Source organism: Rana temporaria, chromosome 3, assembly GCF_905171775.1.
Source record: "Rana temporaria chromosome 3, aRanTem1.1, whole genome shotgun sequence".
Taxonomy (NCBI): domain Eukaryota; kingdom Metazoa; phylum Chordata; class Amphibia; order Anura; family Ranidae; genus Rana; species Rana temporaria.
Window position 1 is genome coordinate 289,570,472 of NC_053491.1, and position 16,464 is coordinate 289,586,935.

Sequence of the window (16,464 nt, forward strand, 5' to 3'; positions counted from 1 at the left end):
AAAAAGGTCTCCAGGCTAAATGTGGAGTAAAAACATAAATATACATTATAAATAATAGCCTAAGATATTATTAAGGAGAAAAAATAAATGGCATCTGGCCAGAAGTGATCCTTGTATCCATTAGTATCCAGATCTTTTTCATCAGAGATAATGTTCGATATATAGTTAGTCAGGTTGAAAAAAGACACAAGTCCATCCAGTTCAACCACAAAAAAATAAACAAACAAAATAAAAAACACAGTACAATCCCATACACCCAACTCCATACCCACAGTTGATCCAGAGGAAGGCAAAAAACCCCAGCAGAGCATGATCCAATTTGCTACAGCAGGGGAAAAAAATCCTTCCTGATCCCCCGAGAGGCAAACGGATTTTCCCCAGATCAACTTTACCTACAAATCTTAGTACTCAGTTATATTCTGTACATTTAGGAAAGAATCCAGGCCTTTCTTAACCCCCCTGACGGTATTCCCGATTCTGACTCGGGGTGAGATTTTTGGGCTACGATCGGTAACCCCGAGTCAGACTCAGGCTCGCCTCGCTGAATCCACAGGCAGTGTTTACTTACCTTGTCCCTGGATCCAGCGATGCCACCGCGCTGTGTGAGCGAGCGGGACCTCGCTCGATTACAGTACTGTATGTAAAAAATACACACCCCCCTTGTCCCTAGTGGTCTGCCCAGTGCCCTACATGTATTTTTATATAATAAAAACTGTTCTTTCTGCCTGCAAACTGTAGATTGTCCATAGCAACCAAAAGTGTCCCTTTATGTCAAAAATGGTTTTAGAGCAGCTAGAAAACAGCGATAATAAATTATAATCACTTGCAGAATTGTGCGATAGCGATTTGTGGGGAAATTTGTCATAAACAAATAAAAATAATGACAGCGACAATTCTGCAACTGAGCAAATTTCTGTGATTTTGAGTTGATTACATTATTGAATAATTTATATTATAATTATATTATTATTTGTTATAATTATTTATAATTATTTATTATATTATAATTTATAATTTAGTTTTTAAAAAAAATTCATACCCGGGATGCCTACTAGACTCTTGTTTGGTCAGATTTAAGTGAGTTATTCCTAAGAATTACAGGCCTACAATATAAAACGCCAAATTTCCTTGCAAATAATGGTACCGCTTTCAGCACCTTTTTTCTGAAATAATCATTCCGCCAGGGAGGTTAAAGCAATCTACTGAGCTGGCCACAACCACATCTGGAGGGAGTCTGTTCCACATTTTCACAGCTCTTACCGTGAGGAAACCTTTCTGTATTTGGAGATGAAATTTCTTTTCCTCTAGACGTAAAAAGTGCCCCTTGTCCTCAGTGTTGACCATAAACTGAATAACTCAACACCAAGTTCACTATATGGACCCCTTATATATTTGTACATGTTGATCATATCCCCCCTTATTCTCCTCTTCTCAAGAGTGAATAAATTCAGTTCCACTAATCTTTCCTCATAGCTGAGCTTCTCCATGCCTCTTATCAGTTTGGTTGCCCTTCTCTGCACTTTCTCCAGTTCTCCGATATCCTTTTTGAGAACTGGTGCCCAAAACTGAACTGCATATTCCAGATGAGGTCTTACTAATGATTTGTACAGGGGCAAAATTATATCTCTGTCTCTGGAGTCCATACCTCTCTTAATACAAGAAAGGACTGCTCGCTTTGGAAACCGCAGCTTGGCATTGCATGCCATTATTGAGCTTATGATCTACCAAAACCCCCAGATCCTTCTCCACTACAGATCCCCCCTCACCTACCATAGCCCTCCCCCATCTATCCCCATTCCACTCTCCGTTAATGTCTGACCCCTAACTGACCTTTGTGCCTGATGTAATTCTAGTTCACCCTCCCCCTCAAGTCTAGTTTAATTACTCCTCCAGCATTCCCATAAACCTCTCCCCCAGCACAGCAGACCCCCTTCCATTCAAGTGCAAACCGTCTTTAGCATATATGTTGTACCCCAATGAAAAGTCAGCCCAGTGCTCTAGAAACCCAAATCCCTCCTTCGTACACCAGGTCTTTAGCCATGTATTCAGCTCTCTAATCTCCCCCGCCTTTCCTGTGTTGCGTATGGCACAGGCAATATTTCAGAGAATATCACCTTGGAGGTCCTTCCCTTCATCTTGCAGCCTAGTTCTTTAAATTGATTCTTAAGGAGCCTCCACCTTCCATGTATACTGTCATTGGTTCCGACGTGGACCAAGACAGCTTGGTCATGCATATACACAATGCAGTTCAATCCACAAGTGATACATTTCCATTGTGGATATGGCTTACACAGCTGGGGTCGTTAAATATAAAATGTTTCTTCCTGATTCACCTGTGAGTGTGGATTATTGCCATACACTGTGAGACAGCTGATTGGAAGAAAAGCACACCCCCTCCACATAGGCAGAGACTTTCAGAGCTGTGAATAAAAATGTCCACATTTTGTCAGGTTACATCCAAAAACATACATTTATTTTATTAGGATTTTATGTGATAGACCAACACGAAGAGGCATATAGTTGTGAAGTGGAAGGAAAATGATAAATGTTTGTCAATTTTCTTTACAAGTAAATACCTGAAAAGTGTGGCATGCATTTGTATTTAGCCCCCTTTACTGTGATACCCCTAACTAAAATCCAGTGGAACCAATTGTCTTCAGAAGTACCCTAATTAGTAAATAGAGTCTACCTGTGTGTAATTTAAAGGGGTTGTAAAGGAATTTATTTTTTCATAATAAGCATCCTTTACCTGCAGACATTCCTCTTTTCACTTCGTCATTGTTCGTTTTTGCTCAGTAGTTGCTCTATTTCTTCTCTGTTCTGTTCACTTCCTGCTTGTCTGATTGTTACTCACCGCCGTGAAGGGAGGCTTTACTGCGGTGGTCAGTGATGTGCTCACCCCCTCCTGGGAACTACATCTGTGCGGCAGGACGCTCTCTATGTGTTAGAGACTTCAAGGAGGTGTGAATTATTGGGAAAACAGAAACTGAAAATAGTTGACGCTCACAAAGCTGGAGAAGGCTATAAGAAGATAGCAAAGCGTTTTCAGATGTCAATATCCTCTGTTCGGAATGTAATTAAGAAATGGCAGTCATCAGGAGCAGTGGAAGTTAAAGCAAGATCTGGAAGACCAAGAAAAATATCAGACAGAACAGCTTGCAGGATTGTGAGAAAAGCAATTCAAAACTCACATTTGACTGCACGATCCCTCCAGAAAGATCTGGCAGACACTGGAGTTGTGGTACACTATTCCACTGTAAAGAGATACTTGTACAAATATGGTCTTCATGGAAGAGTCATCAGAAGAAAACCTCTTCTATGTCCTCACCACAAAAATCAGCATTTGAACTTTGCAAATGAACATATAGACAAGCCTGATGCATTTTGGAAAAAAGTTCTGTGGACCGATGAGGTTAAAATATAAATTTTTGGCCGGAATGAGCAAAGGTACATTTGGAGAAGAAAGGGCACAGAATTTAATGAAAAGAATCTCTGTCCAACTGTTAAGCATGGGGGTGGATCAATCATGCTTTGGGGTTGTATTGCAGCCAGTGGCACAGGGAACATTTCACGAGTAGAAGGAAAAATGGATTCAATAAAATTTCAGCACATTTTGGATGGTAACTTGATGCCATCTGTGAAAAAGCTGAAGTTAAAGAGAGCATGGCTTCTACAAATGGATAATGATCCTAAACACACCTCAAAATCCACGGGGGATTACATCAAGAGGCGTTAACTGAAGGTTTTGCCATGGCCTTCACAATCTCCTGACCTCAACATAATTGAAAATCTATGGATAGACCTTAAAAGAGCAGTGCGTGACAGACAGCCCAGAAATCTCAAAGAACTGGAAGACTTTTGTATGGAAGAATGGGCAAAGATACCTCAAACAAGAATTGAAAGACTCTTGGCTGGCTACAAAAAGCATTTACAAGCTGTGATACTTGCCAAAGGGGGCAGTTCAAGATATTAACTCTGCAGGGTGCCCAAACTTTTGCAGACGCCATTTTTTTGTTTTCTGTAATTTTGAAAGTGTAAATGATGGAAATAAAATCTAACATTTTTTTTTCCTTTACAACTCCTTTAATCTCAATATAAATACATCTGTTCTGTGAGCCCTCAGCGATTTGTTAGAGAACCTTTGTGAACATATAGCATCATGAAAGGCCAAGGAACACACCAGACAGGTCAGGGATAAAGTTGTGGAGAAGTTTAAAGCAGGGTTAGGTTATAAAAAAATATCCCAAGCTTTGAACATCTCCAAAAATGGAAAGAGTATGGCACAACTGCAAACCTACCAAGACATGACCATCCACCTAAACTGACAGGCTGGGCAGAGAAGCAGCCAAGAGGCCCATGGTAAGAGAGCCACTGCTTAGGTGGGAGAATCTGTCCATGTGACAACTATTAGTTGTACACTGCACAAATCTGGCCTTTATGGAAGAAAGTCATAAGAAGTCCCGTTTGTAGTTAGTGAGAAGCCATGTGGGGGACACAGCAAACATGTGGAAGAAGGTGCTCTGGTCAGATGAGACCAACATTGAAATTTTTGGCCTAAAGGCAAAATGCTTTATGTGGCGGAAAACAAATACTGCACATCATCCTGAACACACCATCCCCAGCATCAAACATGGTGGTGGCACCATGATGTTGTGGGGATGCTTTTCTTCAGGTGGGACAGGGAAGCTGGTCAAAGTTGATGGGAAGATGAATGGTGCGAAATACAGGGCAATCCTAGAAGAAAACCTGTTAGAGACTGCAAAAGACTTAAGATTGGGGTGGAGTTTTACCTTCCAGCAAGACAACGACCCTAAACTTACAGACAGAGCTACAGTGGAATGGTTTAGATCAAAGCATATTCATGTGTTAGAATGGACCAGTCAAAGTCCAGACTTAAATCCAATTGAGAATCTGAGACAAGACTTGTAAATTGATGTTCACACACACTACATCCAATCTGACAGAGCTTGAGATAGTTTGTAAAGAAGAATGTGCAGAAATGTAACTCTTTAGTTGTGCAAAGTTGGTAGAGACATCCCTAAAAAGACTTGCAGTTGTAATTGCAGCAAAGGGTTGTAGGGCTGAATACAAATGCACACCACACTTTCACATATTTATTTGTAAAAAAAATAAAAATCCATTTATCATATTCCTTCCACTTCACAATGATGTGCCACTTTGTGTCAATCTATAACATAAAATCCCAATAGAATACATTTACGTTTTTGGCTGTAAAATGACAAAATGTGGAAAACTTCAAGGGGTGTGAATACTTTATCAAGTTACTGTAAATCAACCACATTAGGCAGAAAGTTGTTGCACAATGCTGTTCCATGAAAAAGCAGGCTTATGTTTGCGACGGGAAAAACCGACTAGCGACGACGTAAGAGATTGCGACGAACGCGCGCATCTTCGTGGATTTTTTTTTTCTAAAAGTCCGTGTCCCATTGACTACAATGGGGTTCGGAGTTCGGGTTCGGGTTCCCGAACCCAAACTTTTTTTTTAACATCCAGGTGTAACATCCAGTTGTCCGCTCAACTCTACTCATAATGTATGTCTATACTGCGCTCGGTATATGTCGGTGGCGGCGTTCAAACGGGGATCGGCTCAAAAACAGCGCGGGAGAAGCGGGGAGGACACCACCAGGGCCGCAAAAGGTGGTTTGTTTCCAGCAACCAAGATGGCAACGGTTCGCCTCAGCGTTGTTATTGCAGGCCCTGTTCTAATTGGTCTGCACGCTGACGCGAGTCGCTTGCTTCCATTGGTGTGCTGATGTATCACCTGGGAGGAGCCTTTGTGATGTCACAGGTCACTTGCCCGCATCACGGCGACGTATGTCTGACACCGCCGTGATGGTGTATAAAGAGCGCGGCATTTGCAGAAGCAATTTGTGTTAAACAACACCGGACACATCCAGGCAACGAGCTGGCTTCTTGGCTCGTGATCCAGTGGATGGATATATTTTTTCCTTGTCTGGCAAACCTACAGGTAATTTATAATTATTGGGGACACATGTTACCCCGTTTTCTATAAACTCTATTGTTAACTGATCTCTTTGATTCTAATGTGGAAAACTTATTTTTCCTTATATGTTTATTAGATATCATCCTGATATACCTCCATTAGACTTTTTCAATGCTGAGATTTAGACGCATCTGAACCAAAAGTTCTGGGCAACTTTCCGCAGCTTTCCTCACCCAAAGGTTCTCCTTTCGGTCATATTCATTGGTTCTTTTGATTTATATGATATAGCCAGGTATTTATTAAATAATTTCATTGTTTTGTTTATTACCTTGTTATCTAACTTTGGTGATGTCTGCCTAATTTACCTATTTATAGTTATATATATTTTATTTTCTTGTTTAGGCTCTTTAATATACTATGGCCCTGATCTAGCCTATTGGTAACCCTGGAATGTTTGCCTATTGGTAACCCTGCAATGTTTCCACCATTCAGCAGCCACCTGTGTGTTGTTTCTCTATTTTAGTATTATTTTTCCTTTGTATAAAGGAACTCTTTCTATTTGTGGTAAGTTCAGCCGGCACCTATTTTTGTGCATCTAAGCATTGAACAACATTTTTTGTATTAATTCAAATCATGTATTTTCCATATAATTTAATATAACATCATGCAGTCACTTCCTGCACTTATACTGTTGTTTATTGTATTTATCTACAAAAAATTAATTATTTGTTTTCTTTGATGTCTAGCATTGCTTGTCTAAAAGCTCCTGAGGAAGCTCTCCGTAGAGCGAAACATGTTGAGCAAGTTCAAAAGTCAATGCTAAAAACTGGTCTTCCTTGTATACCTTTGGAGATCATCCATTTATTCATTTATTGATGTTTTTTTATATATATTTATTAATTGTTAAAAATAAAATTATTTTCAATTTTTCTACATATTTCTACTAGCACCATTTTAATAGTCCCTGGGGTCCCTAGGTACCCTTCCTCTCTTTACTTCATTTTGTACTATATGGGACGAGGTGCTTGGAATTGATTTTTTTTTTGTCCACAATAATATTTTTATCCACCCCCCATGTTGAGGGCATGTGGCCTGGTATGATTCAGGGGGGTGCTGGCTCATTACCCCCTTTCCTGGCCAGCCAGGCTGCATGGTCGGATAAGGGTCTGGTATGGATTTTGGGGGGGACCTCACACGTTTTTCTCCCCTTTCTATTGCTGCTGATGATTTTTTTTATTCAGCTGTCAGCGGGGAAGTCCATTGACAGCTGATGACTCATCGGCTGTTAAGGACATCGCGTCCGGCTTCCCGGCGATGCTCCTTAAAGCGGTTGTTTGCCCCCCAAAAATAAAAAAATAAACCTGCAAGGCAAGGGCATAATGAACTAGTATGACTACCATACTAGCTCATTATCAATTACTTACCTTAGATCGAAGCCCCAAAAAGGCTTTCCTCTGACACGTCCTTCGTCGCCGCTATGATACCCGGAGTCACCTTGCGGTTATCGCTGCCCTTGCGTTGTGACTGGTTGGAGCGGCGATGACGTTACTCACGCGCATGCACGCGGAACGGCACAAACCCTGCGCATGTGCACATTTCCGGGAACTTTCCGTCAGGCTCCCATTGAAGAGCCGCCGCGCTCAGTGCGCCTGCGCCGTTGTCTACAGCACGCATGCACCATAGACATCGGTGCCCGCTTTTCTGCAAATATCTCTGTAACGATGAAGGTTAAGGAGATATTGCAAGCACCTACAGGTAAGCCTTAATGTAGGCTTAAGTGTAGGTGCAAGTGGGCAGAGAGGGTATACAACCGCTTTAACAACCAGCTAGTCACTGTGTCCTGATTGGGCAAACAGGCAATGCTTGGGCCAATCCTTTGCTCTGCCCAAACCATTCGCCCAAAGCTACTCATATATACCAACTGGAGAATTGCTGGAGATTTCTATGTGTGCTAATGCCAAAATTTGTTGAGGTGGTTTTTGCTTTTAACATCATTATATGGTGGTCATATAGCTCCAGTAAGCTGATTGTACACGCACAGCAGTGCTGTGTTGCACATATGGATATATATATATATATATATATATATATATATATATATATATATATATATATATATATATATATATATATATATATACTGTATATATATATATATTGTAAGATTGGGCTGATCAGACTCCAGTGGTAGGTACGTTTTTAGTGAGTATGCCAGTCCAAAACTGAATGTTCAAGTGCCTGGTGGCCCACTTTTATTTAAAAGCACAAAAAAGTTCAGAAATACATCAGTAGCCCTCACAGGCGGTTTCCACCATTACTGTATCTTGCATACACAACACTTTAGCCTCCTGGCTTTCATTTCTGCCATCCGGCTGTTTCAGGCCTTAGGTCTGCTCCTCAGAACAAACAGAGTTTTCTAGAGTTAAGCTCACACCTAGCTTACAAAAAACAAACTCTCCTGTGCACGAGAGGATATTCCAAAAAATCAATTGTCCATAAGGATGATACCAACAACGGTGCCACCGGCCTTGCTGCCCTTTGTGGATGGGGATATCCTAGTGGCAAACAAAACAAAGAAAACAAAGGCGCACCAGCCTAGTGTATTACCGTTAAATGATTTTAATAAATTAAAAATATATACAGGGCCTACTCACAAGTGTAGTAGAAGAAATCGCAGTAAAGTTTGATTAACATAAGCTGCAGTGAGAAGACATCGAACCATACTCCGACTGATCATGGAGAAAGTGAAAAGGGTCACCGCCGGCTAACGGGTTTCGAAGCCCAAAGCCTCTTCATCAGAGTCCAGCCGCAGGCAAAATCTGGCGTAAACCAACAATTTTTAAGGTCGCACATGGTCCCACCACCACATATCCTGTTTCGAACCGGAGGGAGGAACACATAAACCCATCATCATAAATGGGACACCTCTGTGCCAGCCATTGGCTGTGTAGGCCCATTTTTTCCAGGTATGTTTCCACCAGCACTTCACCTAGGCGCCTCTGTGCCAACTATCAGCAGGAGGAGTCCTAATCTGTCCAACCTTTTCTCTCAAGGGGCACTCCACCCACATTTTCTTTTGGGTGTGCTTCCACCAGCACTTCTTCCTGAACCGTGGGCTCCCACTAATCTCTCTATCCTTTCTACCTTCTGGCTTCAGGATCCTTTTTTCTCCCACAGACCTATTTTCCCGGGACTGTTGGAGACCCACTTCCATGAAATCTGTCAGGGACTGACCGCTCTCACTACCTGACGCAACATTAACCAACAACATTTGTTTCTCTGGTTTACTAACCCCTGTGTGGTTACCCTGGGCAACCAAACCATCTGAGATCAACACCATATCCTTCTGTTTAATCTCATCAGTATTCATATGCCTCTTTTGAGGAGACTTTAAAAGTTTAGTTAGGACTGCTGAATGCAGAGAGCCGTGGCGAGGCCTGCAGCTTAACCATGTATTTGCAAATGCGTGCAACCAATCCTCTGCTTTTAACATACACAGTTAGACAGTTGAATTTGGCCTGCTGTTTGGGTGGTAAGTGTGAGCCTGGTTATCACGTATACAATTTTATTCATACTTACTGTTTGCTTAACCACTTGAGACCCGCGCTATTGACAAAAGACGTCAACAGCGCGGCTCTCAGGTGCCAACTGGACGTCTTTGGATGTCATTTGAAGTGCATTACCCGCGCGCGCCTCTGGGGGGCGAGCAGCGGGTAAACACTGTCCCGGCGCATCGCTGGGAAGCCGATGCGTGTACCTGGCGGCCACGATGTCCGCCGGGTACACGCGATCGTCGGGAACACAGCAGGGATGTGGAGCTCTGTGTGTAAACACAGAGCTCCACGTGCTGTCAGAGGAGAGGAGACCGATCTGTGTCCCTTGTACATAGGAACACAGCATCGTTCACCTCACCCAGTCACCCCCTCCCCCCACACAGTTAGAACACACCTAGGATACACATTTAACCCCTTCCTCACCCCCTAGTGTTAACCCCTTCACTGCCAGTCAAATTTATACAGTAATTAGTGCATTTTTATAGCACTGATCGCTGTATAAATGTGAATGGTCCCAAATTTGTGTCAAAAGTGTCCGATACGTCCGTCGCAATATCGCAGTCCCAATAAAAATCGCAGATCGCCGCCATTACTAGTAACAAAAAATAATAATAAAAAAATATATATTTATGTCCCCTATTTTGTAGACGCTATAACTTTTGCGCAAAGCTTATTGCGATTTTTTTTTTTTTTTTTACAAAAATACGTCGAAAAATATGTATCGGCCTTAACTGAGAAAAAAAATAGTTTTTTAAAAAAAAAAATTGGGATATTTATTACAGCAACAAGTAAAAAAATAAATATATATTTTTTAAATTGTCGCTCTTTTTTTGTTTATAGCGCAAAAAATAAAAACCGCAGAGGCAATCAAATACCACCACAATAAAGCTCTATTTGTTGGGGAAAAAAGGACGTCAATTTTGTTTGGGAGCCACGTCGCACGACCGCGCAAATGTCAGTTAAAGCGACGCAGTGCCGGAAGATGAAATTTTGCCTGGGCACGAAGGGGGTTTATGTGCCCATTAAGCAAGTGGTTAAAAACGCATCTCATTCAAAGTCCCAAAAACTCCCCTCTCTTTTAACCAACAGGGATGGAGGCGTATGTTTTTCATATGCCTCATTTAAAGTCCCAATCCTAGTTTCCTTTATTCTGTTTAACCTTGATAACAATGTTCCACAAGGGGTTATTCAACTCAATATTGTCATTGTTTGCTAGGACAGTGTCTATGGAGGGACCAGCTATAGGCAAGCAGTTACTCCCTATGGGACAGTCCCACAGTTTTACATCGCCCCCTGTTGATCAACACTCCAATAGCAATTGTCCTACCAACGCACATTTTTCCACACCAATCTCTTTAACCATTTCTGTGTCCATTGGTACCTCAAACAATAGCTCTGAGTTGTCTGACAGTGCTCTACAGTGCCTCTCATACACTTTTTCATTACAGTTACCATCACTGTTATTTCCTGTCAGAGTGTCTCCGTGTACCCCAAGCTGCACCTCTCTGCAAGTGATGGCTTGAATTCCCACTACTACCACGTTCGTTCCAGGCCCTTCCTTTACATGAGGTCTAGCAGTTGAGACAGTACGTGTGCCAGGTACCAACCACTGCTCAGCCGAACCTCGGACCGCACCAGCAGGAATGCACCCCATCACACAAGCATACGGAGAGACTTCCACTATGTCTATTATTTCTGATTCCTCTAGCAATTCCCCTGAGCGCCTTCTGTCCAAAACTGCCGCTGGAAGCACTCTCAAAGAGAACTGTGAGACAACTTGTACCACTTGTGTCCACCGATTGGTACTACGCAGTACCATGCCGTCGCTGTCCACCTGACTCCCAGGAACAGACTTCCTGTCTGTTGGGTGGGGCCCTGAGCCATAGTCAGATCAGAACTAAATAGCCAAACAGTACCTGTGTATTGTCTTGTTGAGTACCTGTGTATTGTCTTGTTGAGTACCTGTGTATTGTCTTGTTGACTACCTGTGTATTGTCTTGTTGAGTAGTAGTGTCAGGAAGTTAGTTCTTAGATAATTTGGACAGGGTATAATCTCTAATCCTCATTAAATTAATAGGTACGATGCCCGGCGGGCATACATCTTGCGGCATGTATGCGTTCCTTGATCATCTGATCGAGGGAGATTACTGCTGTGCAAAATTTAAGCACATTGTTTCCCTGGAAGCCCAGGTTCTGAATCTGGGGAAGCAACTGTCAGCACTGGGAAGACCCTCCACACTAAAGGAGAGCTGGAAATGTACCCAGCAGGTGATGGCAGGGGCCAGAACAGAGGTGGGTGGAGACAAAGAGGTGCAGGCACTAGAAAATAGTAGATGGGTGACAGTCAGGAAGGGTAGAGGGGCAAGTGCCAGGGAGGCCGATCCAGGGCTGGAGCATCCCAATAAGTATGCTCCATTGAGTGACATTGGTAAAACCAGTCAGCGACTGGCACTGCTGGAGCTGAGGGACTCTCCTAGCTGCCAGGGGAAGAACTCCTCCAGTGAGAGTGGGGAGGAAGCGAAGGCAAAGAAAAGGCAGATTCTGGTGGTAGGGGACTCAATTCTTAGAAGGACAAAGACTGCAATCTGTAACAAATACATGAAGCCCCGAACTGTATGTTGTCTACCGGTCGCTCGGGTTCGGCACATCACGGATCTGGTGGACAGATTACTGGGAGGTGCTGGGGAAGACCCAGCTGTCATGGTGCCCGTTGTCACCAATGACAAAGTCAGAGGCAGATGGAGTGTCCTAAAGAACGATTTTAGAGACTTGGGAGCTAAATTGAGGAAAAGGACCTCCAAGGTAGTATTCTCAGGAATACTACCGGTACATCGAGCCACACCAGAAAGGCAGAGGGAGATTAGGTATGTAAACAAGTGGCTGAAGAGCTGGTGTAGTAAAGAGGGGTTTGGGTTCCTGGAGGACTGGTCCGACTTCTCAGTCGATAACCAGTACTATAGAAGGGACGGACTGCACCTAAATGAGGAGGGTGCAGATCAGCTGGGAATAAGGATGGCCAAACAGTTAGAGGGGTTTTTAAACTAGGAGATGCGGGGAGGGTCCAGAGATAGAGATAGTCAGTGTGGAACATATTCAAGAGGGTAGTATTAGGAGCATTAGTGGTAGGGTAACCAAAGCACATAAACCCAAGGTAAGTAGAGTAGCAGGTCCTAGTTGCAGTCTCGGAACACCCAAGAGGATAGTATGTGACCGGTCAAAATATATTAATGCAGTAAAGTGTGTGTTCACCAATGCCAGAAGTCTGCCAAGCAAAATAGGTGAGTTGGAAGCTCTGGTGCATCAGGAGAGCTATGATATAATCGAAACTGAAACTTGGCTTCATTCCTCACATGACTGGGCTATTAATATTCCTGGCTATGTACTCTTTCGGAAAGACAGGGTAAAAAGGAAAGGTGGAGGGGTCTGTCTCTATGTAAAAAGTGATCTTAAAGTGAGTGTGAAAGAGGACATGGTGGATGGAGAGTGTGATGAGTCTGAAGAATTATGGGGGGATCTGCATACAGATGTGCATAGTTCAAAGTTAATCATTAGAGTTTGTTATAGACCACCCAATGTTAATGAGGAGGTGGAGACTAAGCTCCTTGCACGTATGGAAAGGGCTGCAAGGACTGGGATGGTGATAATAATGGGGGATTTTAACTACTGCTGGGACAGTTAAAGGGCAACAATTTATAAATCTATTGCAGGACTATTTTATGGTCCAGCTTATTGAGGCCCCAACTAGGAATGATGCTCTGTTGGACCTGGTAATCTCAAACCATGCAGAGTATGTTACTAATGTTCAAATAAAGGTACACCTGGATAGCAGTGACCATAACATGATTTCATTTGATGTTAGCTGTAAGCAAAAACCACATACGGGAAAGATAAAAACACTTAATTTCAAGAGAGCAAATTTTCCAAGGATTAGGGCTGCTTCCAGGACTCAGGCCCCGTACACACGATAGAATCCATCCGCTGAAAAATCCCAGCAAATGGGTTTCAGCGGATAGATCCTATGGTGTGTACACTCCAGCGGATCTGTTTCCGCGGATATTTCTCCCCTGGGATGGATTCCAGCAGATCGAATATTTGCTGACATGCCAAGCAAATCCATCTGCTGGAATCCATCCCAACGGATGGATCCGCTGGTCTGTATAGACCAGTGTTTCTCAACTCCAGTCCTCGGGGCGCACCAACAGGTCTTGTTTTCAGGCTTTCCATTATTGTGCACAGGTGATTTGATCAGTTTCACTGCCTTAGTAATTACCACAGCAGTTTGATCTGAGGGAAATCCTGAAAACATGACCTGTTGGTGCGCCCCGAGGACTGGAGTTGAGAAACACTGGTATAGACTCACCGGATCCATCCGTCCGAAGGGATCCCCCGCATGCGTCGTAATGATTCCTTAGGCCGAGTACTCACGACCAAACATGTTCGCTCGAAATGTCCGACGGGCTGTTTCCGGCGTACAAGGCTGTTTTTTCATTTGGCCCGCTGGCTTGTACACACCAGCGGACCATATTTCCCTGCGGACCTGAACGCGTGCACGTAATCCACGTTTGACGTCACTATAAAGGGAAAGGCCAAAGTCAATGGCGACACCCTCTGTTCCGCTTTTGCTAGTTACGGCTTTGCTCGTGTTAGTGAAGGTTTGGTTAGAGCTGATTCGCGCTTCTCGGTCTCCAGGCTTTAGCAGGTAGTATTTTCTCGTTCAGTGCGTGTGCTTGTGGGTACGTAGTTGGCATTCGGGTACAGGCGTGCAGTTCGTTCTGCTTTGCAGTTTCGTACTGTGCGTTCGTATCTGTGTGTCGTGCGTTCTTTGCAGGTACCGCTGGATTTGATTGTGCTTTCTGTTGGAGTGTGTTCTTGACTGACCAGCCGGCCGGTTTGAAGCCATGATGGAGCAGCAGCGTCAATTTTCGCGAGTTGGTGCTGTTTATGGGATGGCTGCTGGATATGTTCATTATTCCAGTACTTTGGCCAGAAACAGGGGGCGGAGGCGTTTCTGGACCAAGAATTGGTTGCGCCAGCGTGACCAGTTCTCACATATGCCTCTGCTTAGGGAAATCCAGGAGAATAATCCTAATGACTATAGGAATTTTCTCCGCATGACGGACCCCGTATTCAACAGTCTGCTGGATCTTCTGTCCCCCTATATCATGAGGCAGGACACTGTGATGCGCCAAGCCATCGCGGCCGAGCAGAGGCTTATTGCCACGTTGCGGTACCTGGCGACTGGGAGGAGCCTGCAGGACCTCAAGTTCTCGACAGGCATCTCTCCGCAGGCGCTTGGGGTCATCATACCGGACACGTGTGCTGCCATCATTAAAGTTATGCACGAGGAGTATATTAAGGTAAGTTTCCTCATTTTAACCTCACAATGTGTCTTTAATAATGTTGGCAACTAACACTTATTTTTTATTCCCAGATATGCTGTGTGTTTAACTAACGTTCCCTTTTCTCCCTATGCATGTTGATATCAGCTTTTACATGTTCTTTTTATTTTGGCCTACCTGCATATTTGGATCTTACCCAATATTAACCTGTCCAGCATGCTATCTTCGGGCCAACCCCCACCTTTCCACTTTTTATTTTTTTTGTTTTGTTTTCTAAAAACAGTTTAAACACCCCCCACCCCCCCTTCAAAGTGTTTTTGTCCCCATCAGAGGGCTGTGGAGTCTCTTATTAATTAAGTGGGCCTATGTATTTGTGCCCCGAAATTCTCCCTTCATAATTTGAAAATGCTATTTTAAAAATGTAAAGTTGCACAAGGATGCTTGTAGGATTATGTTTGCAATGTTTATGTGCCAAAGTACTAAATCTCTTTTTTTGTTTGTCCCCACAGCTACCCTCCACACCACAGGAATGGCAGTCTGTGGCTTCCCAATTTGCCGAGCGGTGGGATTTTCCTAACTGCGGTGGAGCAATAGATGGGAAACACGTCCGCATTGTGCCCCCACCCCACTCGGGGTCCTACTATTATAATTACAAGGGTTATCATAGTATCGTGTTGATGGCGGTGGTGTCGGCACAGTATGAGTTTCTATATGTGGACGTGGGGAAGAACGGCCGGATGTCAGATGGGGGAGTGTTCTCACGGACTGATTTCTATGATCGTCTCCAAACTGGTGGTCTGGCATTGCCACCAGATGAAGATAATGTGGAAGGACTTCCGTTTGTGTTCCTAGCGAACGAGGCTTTCGGCCTTGGACCTCACCTAATGCGGCCTTTTCCCCAGAGGACCCTCACCTTAGAGAGGAAGGTGTTCAATTTTCGGTTGTCCAGGGCTCGGAGGGTAGTCGAGAATGCCTTTGGGATACTCTCCAACCGGTTCCGCCTGTTCCTGACATCGATACATTTGGCGGAATATAAATTGAACACCATTATATTTGCCTGCTGCATTTTGCACAATTTTCTACGCAGGCACTCCCAGACGTACCTAGCCTCCATGGGCTCTGAGGCAGGACTACCCTCAGAGAACATTCCTGGCCTGGACACTGGTCGCGCTGGCTTGGCCCCCCAATCTGCTCGTGAGGTACGCGACAAATATGTTGAGTACTTCATGGGTCGGGGGGCCATTGCTATGCCAGATCATATTTCTTTCTAATTCGGCCCCCCAAAGAAAGGAATATTCTCACAACTAATAAATAATTAGACCATTGGACTTTATACAGTTGTTTGTCCTTACTGCTTTTTCTCTATTTTTCTGTCTTCCAGGTTCTCTCCAAAAATAGTGCACTTCTAGTGCCAAATTTACTTACTCAGATGTATTAACTAACCACATTTGCACATTATTCACTCATCTACAAACTGGGTATTCAGTCTAGAAATAAGAAGCCACTCATTTTTCAGCTTTTGATGTCACAACAAAATTTATTTATTTTAGTCATTTTTCAACAAGAAATGTGTATTTTTTGGCTGAAAACATTTTTGGCTATTTTT